At 43.8% G+C, this 12,976-nt stretch overlaps 1 protein-coding gene across 2 annotated transcripts in view; it reads left to right on the forward strand.

Moving 5' to 3' along the window:
* Positions 1-1,021: 1,021 nt before the first annotated feature.
* Positions 1,022-12,976, forward strand: part of AMIGO2 (adhesion molecule with Ig like domain 2) — a 34,917-nt gene continuing 22,962 nt past the window's right edge. Inside the window, exon 1 of one of the 2 annotated variants that reach the window (XM_083699326.1) lies at positions 1,022-1,568. The gene's annotated coding sequence lies outside the window, so the exon portion shown is untranslated. The remainder of the gene's footprint in view (positions 1,569-12,976) is intronic. The other variant, XR_014555360.1, reaches the window with a different exon arrangement.

The raw sequence follows: 12,976 nt of genomic DNA on the forward strand, positions 1-12,976 counted from the left end.
ACCAGGGGGACTTGCTTGCTAGGATGGAGAGCGAATCACACACACACACAGCTCCAGACTGATGTAGTTGATGGGACTGAGCCTCTTGCTGGATTCAAAACTTCTGGTGGTCAACTCTGTCAACAACCCATTCTGGGACTCTCTGCCTGCTGTTGCCTTTAGCTTTCCATCCATATGTACACAGTGGGAGCTTCCTCCATAACAGAACCCTCACCAACAGTGGTGCTCCTCTCTGCAAATGAAGGCTGGAAGAAAGGCACCAACACACCACCCAAACCACTTCCAGCCAAGAACATGGGCGAGGATAAGATCAGGAGCAGACTTTGGTAATATTTTCACAATCATTCCTTTTGGAGTAGCTGCCTTTTAATGGATCTTTTCAATAGGCTCCCTGAAACTTCACATTATTATAAAAGCACCTTCTCCGTTTAGTGCCTTATGATGGGGAACCCTCTGCACTGCCCTAAATCCATCACTGATAATCGTCCTCTTGGTGTTCATAGAATTGTATGAATGGATGTTTATTGCAGTCGCAGACCATTCATAGGCATAATGGATCGCAAGACATGGTGAACACACACTGTTTGAATGGCAATGATCATCAACTTTGGGGGGTGGCCCCCTCAAATATTTTAGGGGGGCAAAGGGACCTCAGCCCCTAGGAGGCGACTCCTATAACACCTTCTCTGCTCCCCCAAGAGAAGCAAAGGAAGAAGAATTGTTGTGTTCTTGACGGTCTGGCTAGCTGGCTGCTTCTCATGCATCAAATGTCAAGGAAACAAACAACTATCTGACTTTTAGAAGACATCTGAAAGCAGCCCTGTTCAGGGAAATTTTTAATGTTTGATGTTTTATCGTGTTTTTAATATTCTGTTGGGAGCCGCCCAGGGTGGCTGGGCAGGCCTGGCCAGATGGGCTGGGTATAAGTAATTGGTCATCATCATCATCATGCAATATTTCCCCACCGGCTGCTCAGTTTCCTCCCGGGTCTTTTCCAACCCAAACCTCCCTTGGGAGACCTCTCCATACCCTCTACCACCGACGGCGCGGAGCCGCCCCATCCATCTCCAGCGGGGGCGGACCATTCTGCGCCTGGAGTTAGCCCCTGGCATTGCGCTGCTGCTAAGGATTCGGCCCTTGGCAAGCCAACCCGGGAGCGAGAATCGAAACGCGCCCGCCGCTGCGAGCTCTCCGGCAGCTTCACCAGTGCGCTCCGTCGCCAGGGCCGTCCGAACTGGTTCGAGCCCGGCTCACTCGGCCAATCGCGAGGCTCCCGACTCCGGGGAGCCAATCCGCTTCGGAGAGGTGGGCGGAGGCGACGGAGCGGGTGCGCAGGGGATGCCTTGTGCGCGCTTAGAGCGCTCGCTTGCTTGCCTGGCGCCGCCGCCGCTCGCCCTCCCGCCTGCTCGCTCCCTTCTGCCAATCTCGAAAACTTCCAGCGCACTCCGGGCAAAGGAGCATGCACGGCGGGCGGAGGCGCAGCGCGAAAGCCCAGGCCCCTGGTCCCACGCCGGATCTCCGCAGCTCTTTGCCATGAAGCACTGGCTCCCGCACCTTCAGGATCAGAGGTAAGCTTGGCCGAAGTGCTGGTCCTTTGGTCCTGCGCTTTCGTCGCCCAGACGTAACGCTGCGCAGGGTGCTTTGACCCGGGAGGGCAGGGAGTTTTCGGAGTCTCCTTCACCCTTTAAATACACGCGCGCGCCCTAAGGATTATGCACGCGATCCTTCACACGATTACTCGGAAGCAATCCGCCCTTTGTTCCAGAGGGATTGACGTCGAAGAGTTGGGCATCGAGGTGTAAATCTTAAACGGGGAGATCCGTCGCGCTAGGGGAGGCTTCCTAACGTGCGGAATTATGAATGGAATCGGATTCCGAGGGGAGTGGAATGAAATGCCTGGGGAGCGGCAGAGAAGCGACGTGCCGGCAAACTCTGGAGATACATATCTATTTGGTGGGGTGGCGATTATTCTGAGATTTATTCAGCGTCCCCCAGACATGACAACGTCCCAGAAAATAATGGCCATGCGTTAGAACGTCGAGGCGCCACAACGGCTTTGCTGTTGAAACTTTGATGTTCAATTGTGGCGATAAGGAAAGCCTCTGGTACCAGATTTCTAAAAATGAAGTTAGGGTGGGTGATAGAAAGAGTAGAATGCGGGGTTGAAAAGGAAAGGGCAAAATGCTGAGGAGAGGAAGCGGAGGTGCATTCCAGTTCAAGGAGAGTTGATACGGCGGCAAACGGCAGATCCCTACTTGCCCCAAGAAGAATGATGGGGGGAGCCGGGCTACATTTCCGTGGGCCTTTAAGAGCTGCACATTTTCAGGCGCCAAGACAGAAAGCAGAAAAGGGAAACGAATTGCAGGTGGAGGCAAATCTCAGTAGGGAGCTGCAAACCTGGCTAGGTAGCGGTAATTGGGAAGAGATGCATTCCCTACAGCAATATGTTGGGAGAAGGTGGGATGTCGAAATTGCATGGAGCATGGAGGTGGGTTAATAATCAGACTCGGTAAAGGAAGTGGTGAGTCAGATGCTGGCTGGGACAGGTGAGATTAAGTTTAGGTAACAGTGAGCAGTACGAAGGTTGTAACGGAATGATACTGTAGGCCCCAGGCAAAATGGAAGAAGGGAAAATGTGCAAGAAAGTAATGATTACAAGTGCCAAAAATGAACCTTTGTTATATATAAAGTCCCTTTTTATTTATATAAACAGGAGTCCATTATAAGTAGAAAAACTGGGGGATATATATGTTGGTATAAAACTGGTGGGGTTGTAATTATGAGTGTTTGCATCTGTCCCTCTCCCTTATCATTCACATAAAAGTAATTAGGAGAGATGCCAATAACATAGATAAAAACTGCTGCAAAGTCTCTTGTGTACAATCAAAGGGTATTTGAATTTTGTTTCCTTTGATTTGAGCATACCCACAGAAAGCAAGGGAGTGGCTAATGTAAGTCCTTCTGAGGTCTGCTGAGTATGCCTTGGATACAACCTTTCATTTCTTTTTATTTGTGAGATGATACAAAGTAATTGCTTCAAAGTAAAATATGGTTGCAAGCTTTTTTGGAATTTGCTTGGTAGTTTTATCAGTTAACACCGCAGTCCCAAGTAGACACCTTTCCTTAGAAGTAGGTCCCAATGACTGCCCATGGACCATCCTTTCAAGTAAGCATGCTCAAACTGCAGCCTATAGTTTAAAGATTAAAATTCATCCCTCAGCTGATTGGCAAGGGCTGATATGGAAGAACAAATGACTGGGCAGGTTGTACATATGGACCCTGTCCTTCCTTGTGCCAAGGTTAAGGGAGAATAATCAGATGACTTTCTTCCCATTTTTATCCAAAGCTATCAGACATTTTGTGCCTTGGAGTGAAACCATTATGGCTTTTCTCCTAGCAATAAGAACAACAAGCAATTGAGTCAGTTGAAATCAATGTCACTATCTTTGCTTAGACCTAGATCAACTGGAATCCTGAAGGGAACATTTTGTACCCTGGTTCAAGTATAATGGGAAATAGCATATGAAAGACAATATTCCCTTCAAACAAGGGGTGGTAGCTTTTCTTTTATCCAGTTGTTTGAGTAACTTATATGCAGGGGAGCAAGTAGAAGGAACTTTCCTCATAAAGGCTCTGTATTTAAATGTAGTTGATTAATTGATTAAGATCCATGTGATTAATCAACTTGTAATTGCTTGACAAACACTGCATTAAATAGATATTAAGATTGCTGTGCGGGAATCAAAACATAGTTCAGATTCTTGTGGTTTAGCATAATTTTTCTATGTGACTGGATATCAGCCACTTGGGTTTACAGTATATTTTCATCAGGCAAGGATGATCAAATCAGTCACTATATCAAATTCAGTGGATTGCCACAATTTGAAAACTAGGGAGGTTATTCCCCCACCCCAAAGTAACATGCCGAACCATGCATGTTATCCTATATTATTATCGTAACTGAATATACAAAGCTCCATTAGAACCTTAATATGCGTCCTGATCAGCACGGAAACATATGCATATAAAATATCTTCAGGAACAGCAAACCATTTTTTTTTTGCTAAATACTTCAAATCAAGCAAAATACTAAGTTCAAAATAATGCACAACAACCAAATACATTCTCACAGAGTCAATGTTTGTGTGTAATTTCAAATAACGTATTCCTTAGCAAAGCATGATTAAGAGATTCTGTAGGCATAGGATGGGAAAACAGAGAATAAGAAACCTCGTAATCCAACCAGTTAAGCAGTTTAAGGGAGAGAGATTTCAGCAAGTGCTTAATACTCCTGTGGAAATCAATGAATTAATATCAAACTTTGGCTGGGTAATTCTCAAGCTTGATAATGTATCCCAAAGATTTGCTTATCATTGTTGCTGGCATCTGGTTAAATTCTAAATTGGTTACATTGTTTTTTGGAAGATGTCCCAAAGAGGAAATAGCATTTCTGGTGAGGCCTGTATAGGGTGCGTAATTATTCTTTTTTTCCCCTTTTTTTAAAAAACAACGTTAGAGATAATTAAAAGAGCAGGATGGTTTCCTTTTGTTAAAAGCATTGGATCCATAGTTTCTTTAACGTTTCTCTTACTTCCCTTGGATTTGTCAAATCATGTCTATTGGTAGGGAAGTCTCCAACCCATCAATACCTTCTAGTAGTTTAATTCATTTGCCTTTCTGATTTTTATCACAAAATACTTGTGCTGTCTAAAATGCCCTTTTTATTCATATCTGCCTTTATTTTTGTGTTTATTTAATAAACACATTGGTCACTTTTCAGCAAAAACAGCTCTCTCAAAGTGACTTACAAAGAAGAAAATATGTAATTATTACTCATATCCATTAACATTACTACAAAGTTGGACTTGGTTCAAAACCAGGAGCCTCAGTTGGAATGCCTGGCTGTTAAAGAATCAGATGGAAATCTTTCTATTTTATTTTTCTACAAGGACTTGCAAAGGCACAGAGAATATTTTCATAAGAAATGCATCACTGTTTTTGCATTAGTATTACCTTAAAATTATATGAAACTTTTCTGGCTGACTTCCTAAGGCAGCTATGAGTAGTCAACATGGTGCCTTCTAGATGTTTGACTCGAGATTAGCCTTTCTCAACCTGTAGGTCCCCAGATGTTGTTGGACTACAACTCCCATCATCCCTGAGCTCTGGCCTTGCTAGCTAGGGGTGATGGGAGTTGTAGTTCCACAACATCTGGGGACCCACAGGTTGAGAAAGGCTGCTCTAGATGGTCCCATCAGCTCTAGCCAGCATAGCCAATGGACAGGGAGCATGGGAGTTGTAGTGCATCTGAAGGGTGTGGCACCAGCTATCCTTGCCTTAAGCTGTTGGAAGCCTCTCTTTTGAACTTCATTTATCTTGGTGGTGGAGAAGCTGTAGTGCTGATCAGTCATCCCTGATCAGTGGCCATGGTGGCTGATGAGAGTTCAATGACATCTGGAGGGCCATAGCTTTCCCATCCACAATCTAACAAAGTTCAGCTGCAGAAATAGCTTAGCAACAATTTCAAGTGAAAGTTAAATAGAATAGCTTTATCATAGCTGTCCTGTCCTACATTTCTGATGTATTCTTTCTTTTTTTTGGGGGGGGGGGGGGAGAAGCCCTGGGTATTTGAAGCAGAACGTAAGTGACAGAAAGAATTCCAGTACAATTCCTGCTATTGAACGGCTGCTTTTCTAAACGACTATGTTGTCTTCAGCCACAAGTGGCTCTCCATATGTAGACACCAGGGGGACTACCAGTGATGGCAGACTTGGGCAGCTGGCTCGAAGCATGCAGGGTGTTTCTTGAGGACACAATCAACCAAACAACAGCCAGCAACTGTTACAGCAATTTCTCATGAATCGTTGCCATCCGTATTGCTCTTGTCTCGAGATGTGTGGCCTCAGAGATGTTTTGCACATCCCATGTTGAGTAGATCCCAAATGAGGCCTGCAAGTCAACTGTACCTCTGTGTGGGTTGCCTCCCCCATCCCCTAGTTATACCCAGGGCTTTTTTCCAGCCCAAACTCACCAGAACTCATTTTTGGCACCTCTCAGGTGGGCACCATTGCCATTAGAAGACTTTGGAGCTTTGTGCTGGACTTTGGAGCTTTGCACAATGAAGAAAGCGAGTCGATTCCACAGTACCCATGTCTCCAACCCCCTCACTCTTGGGGCTCTTACTAGAGCTTACCGGGGAGCAGGGGAGTCGCTAAGGGTACCTGCCAGAACACCAGGTCCTCAGAATGCTCAGTTTGAGGTTTTTATTTTATTTTTTAATAAAATTTTTATTAGGGGTTTTTACAGAATAAAGTACAAAGACAATAAACAACCTTACTTTTATCTCAACAGAGTTTCATAGCTTCTTTGGACTTCCTCACATCTCCCGCTGCCATTTTCATCATCATAAATTTTTTTCCATGCAATTTATCATCTAGTTTGCAAATTTTATAACCGCTTATTTAAATATAGTCCTCTGCAAATTTATTTCTCTTAATCTCGCTTTGCATCCCATTCCGATCCGATTTTGTGGTGGCCAATTATTTATGATCAAACATCCTACTTAACTTTCCACCAAATCACAATATTTTTGTAAATAAGTCTTAAATTTCCTCCAATCTTCTTCAACCCTCTCTTCTCCCAGGTCTCGGATTCTGCCAGTCATCTCAGCCAGTTGCATATAGTCCATCAGCTGCATCTGCCATTCTTCCAGCGTGGGTAGATCTTGAGTTTTCCACTTCTTAGCGATAAGTATCCTTGCTGCTGCTGTTGCGTACAAAAAGAATGTTCGATCCTTCTTTGGCACCATCTGGCCGACAATGCCCAAGAGGAAGGCCTCTGGTTTCTTAAGGAAGGTATACTTAAATACCTTTTTCAGCTCATTATATATCATTTCCCAGAAGACCTTCACTCCATCTTTTTCTAATATTTCCCAATATTTCGGCCATTTGGCCTCCATATTGGGTCTTTTTCGGGCCTTGGCCTCCAGAGGTGATAGCCATCTTGGAGTTTTATTTTCCAATAGGTCTTTGTATTTTGTCCAGACATTAAACACTGCTTTCCTGACAATATGATTCTTAAAGGCCTTATTGATCTTAACTTTATCATACCATAAGTATGCATGCCAACCAAATGCATTGTTAAAACCTTCTAAATCTAACACATCAGTGTCCTCTAGAAGTAGCCAGTCTTTTAGCCAGCAGAAAGCTGCGGCTTCATAGTACAACCTTAAGTCTGGCAGGGCAAAGCCCCCTCTTTCTTTCGCATCAGTTAATATCTTAAACTTAATTCTGGGCTTTTTGCCCTGCCAGACAAATTTAGAAATATCTCTCTGCCACTTCCTGAAACACTCCGTCTTGTCCACAATTTGCAATGTTTGAAACAAAAACAACATCTTAGGCAATACATTCATCTTAATAGCAGCAATTCGGCCTAGCAAAGAAAGCTTCAATTTTGACCAACTGTCTAAGTCTCTCTTAATTTCAGACCAACATTTTTCATAATTGTCCTTAAATAGACTCAGATTTTTTGCTGTTATGTTTACCCCTAGGTACTTTACTTTTTTAACCACAGTTAGTTCTGTTTCTCTCTGAAACCGTTCTGACTCTGCATCTGTCAAGTTTTTTCCCAACACCTTAGTTTTCTGTTTATTTAGTTTGAAGCCCGCTACCCGACCAAAGTCCTGAATCAATTGTAACACTCTTTTTGTGCTAGATTCTGGCTCTTGCAATGTCAAAACAAGGTCATCTGCAAAAGCTTTAAGTTTATATTGTTTCGCTCCGATCTGAATCCCTTGCACCAACCGGTCCCCTCTAATCAAGTTCAAGAGCACCTCCAGGACAGAAATAAACAGCAAGGGGGAAATCGGGCAGCCTTGTCGTGTCCCTTTTTCAATCTTAAACTCTTCTGTAACCACATTGTTAACTATCAGTTTTGCCTTTTGTTCTGAGTAAATCGCATCAATCCCATTTTCAAAACCCCGCCCCACTCCCATTTCTTTTAAATTCCCCTTCATAAATTTCCAAGAGATGTTATCGAAGGCCTTCTCCGCGTCTATAAAAATTAAAACTGCTTTAGTGTTAATATTTGTTTGCAAAAGTTCCAAAATGTCAATAATGTTCCTTGTATTAGCAAACAAGTGTCTTCCTGGGAGAAAGCCTGCCTGGTCTTTATGAATTATCTCATTTAAAACTCTTTTGAGTCTTCCTGCCAAAACGTCAGCAAATATTTTATAATCCACATTTAAAAGGGAGATGGGACGGTAATTCTTGAGTTGTGTCTTTTCAGTTTCTGATTTTGGTATCAATGTGATGAAAGCTTCCTTCCACGATTCAGGCGCCTTCTTTCCCTCCATAATTTCATTGCTGACCTCCATCAGTGGTTGAATCAAATAGTCACTTAATGTCTTATAGTACTTGGAGGTCAAGCCATCTGGCCCTGGAGACTTGCCCAGCTTCATATTCTGAATGGCATGTTCTATCTCTAATCGTGTTATTTTACTATTCAGGAGTGATCTATTTTCTTGTGATAGTTTTTTAAGTCCATTTTTCTCCAAAAATTTTGCAATCTCTTCCTCATTTTGTGGCCCTTGAGTGTATAATTTCTTAAAATATTTCTGGAAACATTTTCTAATTTCCACCGGGTTCTGAATATATCTTCCTTCTATTTCCAAATTTGTTACTATGTTCAACTTTTGTCTCTTCTTCAACTGCCAAGCCAGCAGTTTCCCACATTTGTTAGCCGATTCAAATGTTTTTTGTTTCATTAATTTAATCTTCCATTCTATTTCCTGATTTATCAGTTTGGAATATTGTGCCTGATGAAGTTTAATTTCTCTCAAGATCGGCTGTGACTTCGGGTTTACTCTTAGTTTCTTCTCTAACTCTTTAATTTTCCCCAAAATCTTATCCTTTTTCTCATTTTGTAGTCTTTTCTTTATAGCGTTCTGTTGTATCAAGAACCCTCTCATCACAGCTTTGCTTGCGTCCCAGATTGTTCTTTTTTCCACTGCAGTGTTCAAATTTATCTCAAAGTAGTCCTTTATTGTTTTTTTGGCCTTCTTAATAATCTCCTGATCTCTAAACAAGTTGTCATTCATCTTCCATCTAAAGGAGCCGGTTGGTAATAGTGTCATGTCCATTTTCAACGCGTTATGATCGGAGCAGGTCTTTGGGCAGATTTCCACTTTCCTAACCTTAGGAGCCAGACCTCTAGAAATCCATATTTGGTCAATTCTTGTCCAAGTCAGTTGGGCTTCAGAGAAAAATGTTCCTTCTTTCCCCAAGGGGTTCTTTGTCCTCCATATATCAATCCAGTCCATGTTGTCTGTCATTTCGAAAAAGGTCTTTGGTAGTCTGCCATCTTTAGTAACCTTTTGGCTTTGTGACCTATCCATGTTCGTTGAAACAATCCCATTCATATCTCCCATCATAATGATGTTATCATAGTCCAGATAATCCAGCATAATCTCATGCAACTTCTTGTAGAATTCTGATTTCCCTTCATTTGGAGCGTAGATTCCTAATATCAAAATTTTCTCTCCTTGGTGCTGTATTTCAATTGCCAAAATTCTTCCATGTTCATCTTTAAATAGAAATTTTGGTGAGAGGCTCTCCTTTGCATATATCACCACTCCTCTCTTCTTAACTGAATCCGAAGATATGAATTTTTGGCCTAACCTTTTATTTACCAATATTTTTCTGTGGAGCCTAGTCACATGTGTTTCTTGTAAACAAGTAATGTCTAGTTGCTCCTTTTTTAATATGTGAAAGATTTTCTTCCTTTTTTCCGGGCTGTTACAGCCATTTATGTTCCAGCTTAAAAGTTGCAGAGACATCCTGGATGGATCTGTTTAGTTTCCTTGGGATGGTGTTTTGTTCTGTGAGTCTTCAGGGTTCTGTGGTACAGGTACCTGTGGTGGTTCAGGCCCTGAGGGTAGTTCAAGTCCTTTATGAAGGTCCTCTCCGTAGGCAGTCAAAAACTTATCCCTATCTTCCAAAGTTCTAATTTTAATCTTCTTCCCTCTAAAGGTAAAGGATAATCCTTGGGGAAAGTCCCACCTAAAGATGATTGAGTTGCTTCTCAGCAGTTTTACTAAGTCCAAATATTCAGATCTGAGGTCCAACAGCTGTTTAGGAATGTCCTTAAAAATCTCAATTCTTTTGTCCGAAATGTTCAGGGATCTTCCGTAGTGCAGGCCCAAAATCTTGTCCCTTTCCTCCTTTGATCTCAACGTAATCAAACAGTCTCTGGGCTTCTCTCTCTTTATGAGTCTTCCAAGTCTGAAGGCTGACACAATTTTAAAGTCTTCCTCCTCTAGACCCCAGAACTTGGAGAATTCTTTGGTCAAAAACTCAGCTAAATTGCCTTCTTCCACTTCTGGTATCGATCTTATCCTTAAGTTAGTCTCCCTGTTCCGAAGTTCCAACATAGAGAGGTAGGTCTGGTGTTCCCCAACCTGCTTGCTGAGCGGCCTTACTTCTTTTTCCAACTCTCCCACTCTTTGGCTGGTCTCTTCGGCCAGTTTCTGATTTTCACCTGCAGCCTCCTTCAGTTGTCCGATTGCTTGTGCATTCTGTGCAACTTGCCCAGATAATTTGTTTAAAGTTTCTGTATTAAGGTCAATTTTCGCAGTTTGTTGGTCAACTTTCCTGTCCAAAGACTCCAATTTCTCAAGAATTCTCTCTAATACAGAACCAGATCCTCCTGAGGCCATCTCTTCTAGTTGTAATTCCTCAGTTTCTCCCTCCCCTGCCTGTGACAGGGAGGTAGCTTTTTCCTCCGAGGGCAGAGTAGGCACAGATGATCTGCGTGTTTGTGAGGCTGCAGTTAAGGTTGTCAGAGTTGTTTGTCTAGTTCTTAATCCCTTTCTTTTTGCGCCACTCATTCCAAAGTTATCTAGCAGTCAAGGTCAAGCTGAGTTGTTCCCATGAGAAAGCTACGGCCCAGGTGGTAGCAGTCAAACAGAGGGCCGGGAAATAGAAAGTAAAACAATGTTTTTGTTATAAATCCTCAATCCTCTAGGGGGAGCATAAAATGTCCTAAGAAGAAGAGTCCATTCCAATCATACAAAATCTGAACCAATACTTAGGGATCTTCACAAAAGTAGTTTTAGCAGAGTTGGTTTTAAGTTTGCCACAATATTTCAAGTTGTGCTTACTGGAGTTCCATAATGCAAGAACGTAACCATTCTGAACTCCCTCAGACTGTCTCAAAGTTTAAATGCAATGTATCCAAATTTGCAGTCTGACAGTTCTACTGCCCAGGCAGTTCTGACACCTGGGCTTCTTAAATAAAGTTGTAATCCACAAAGAAGAGGATATATAAGTCCTGATAAAAGTCCAAAAATCAGTTGCTTACAGTCTTTAAGGGGATTGAAAGTAATTTCTGCGGGTGCTCAATCTGAGCTGTCAAAAGTTCTCTCTATGCCTCCACTCCTCCTGCTCTTTGCTTTAAAAGTCAATGGCTGCGGAAGACGGACTTCCTTTTCCTCGTCTCTCCGCTTTCAGCTTGTTTTCAGTATTTTTAGTCCCAAAATTTAGTAAAGTCCTCAGTTACTCACGGGTTGTTGCGTTTTAGAATCTTGTGTTGCAGGAAGAAAGGTCGGCGCTCACCGGCAACAGCAGCGCGGCTTCGCTCCGCTGAATGCGCATAGACCCACAGCGCCGCTACCCCCTCTGCGATCCGGAGCCCCTTACGGGGTTCCCTCAACGTTTCGGGGGTTGCTCCTGGCGCCCGCCGGGTCCCGAGACCGCAGGCTTCCGCTGCCTGCGGTTTTCCAAAATGGGTCTCCGCTTCGCCGTAGCGGACGACCCTTTTCCAGCGGAGCTTCCCTCTCCCGGTTAGGAAAGGGCAGCCATTACCGTTCGCGCCGCCTCCGGAAGTCTCCAGTTTGAGGTTTTTAGTGGGGTTCCGCGATGCTCTCGTGGTCACCCCAATCTTCAAAACACGAGGGCTCTTTCAACCGAAAGAGCTCCTGTCCGCCATTAATCGGGTGACCAACCGGAAGTCCATGGCTGTTATTTTCCAAGGTACATGACATAGAGCAATGTAACTGGTACAGCAGTACCACACAAAAGTGGTGATGGAGGGACACTACTCTGGCCACATTCATACCATACGACCTTTTCAATACATGAATCTAGACTCAGGGGTTCTAGACTCGGGCATTGAAGGAATAGGGTGGCCATAAAACCATTTGGGAACTTGTCTACTTGTCCTCAAGGGACGCAGGTGGCGCTGTGGGTAAAAGCCTCAGCGCCTAGGGCTTGCCGATCGAAAGGTCGGCGGTTCGAATCCCTGCGGCGGGGTGCGCTCCCGTCGTTCGGTGCCAGCGCCTGCCAACCTAGCAGTTCGAAAGCACCTCCGGGTGCAAGTAGATAAATAGGGACCGCTTACCAGCGGGAAGGTAAACGGCGTTTCCGTGTGCGGCTCTGGCTCGCCAGAGCAGCGATGTCACGCTGGCCACGTGACCCGGAAGTGTCTCCGGACAGCGCTGGCCCCCGGCCTCTTGAGTGAGATGGGCGCACCAACCCCAGAGTCTGGCAAGACTGGCCCGTACGGGCAGGGGTACCTTTACCTTTTACTACTTGTCCTCTCCCTCTTTAAGATGAATAATTACAATGATGTAGGCTGGTGTTCCTCAGCCTGGCACCCTCCAGATATTTTGGACTATCTATGTGCCTGTTTGTTATGATCAGTAGGTAAGGTTCTCTTTGTGTTCCCTGCTCTGAATGATGTGAGCAGTGTAGTGACCCATAAAAGAGTCATTTTGGTGGGGTTCCATTCTGGTGGTCTCCCCACTGAAGTGCATCTTGCCTCCACAAAATATTTGCTGTGACAGGTGAGGATGTCTCTCTCCTGCCAGCCTTCTAGAGGTGAGGTCTTCTAAAGATCTTCACCCTCCATTTTAAGTATGATGCTGCTATTATAATAGTTATGAATGAGTTGTATCCAACTTATTTTGACTCAGAGTAGA

Source organism: Podarcis gaigeae (assembly GCF_964106915.1).
Source record: "Podarcis gaigeae genome assembly, chromosome: 10".
Taxonomy (NCBI): domain Eukaryota; kingdom Metazoa; phylum Chordata; class Lepidosauria; order Squamata; family Lacertidae; genus Podarcis; species Podarcis gaigeae.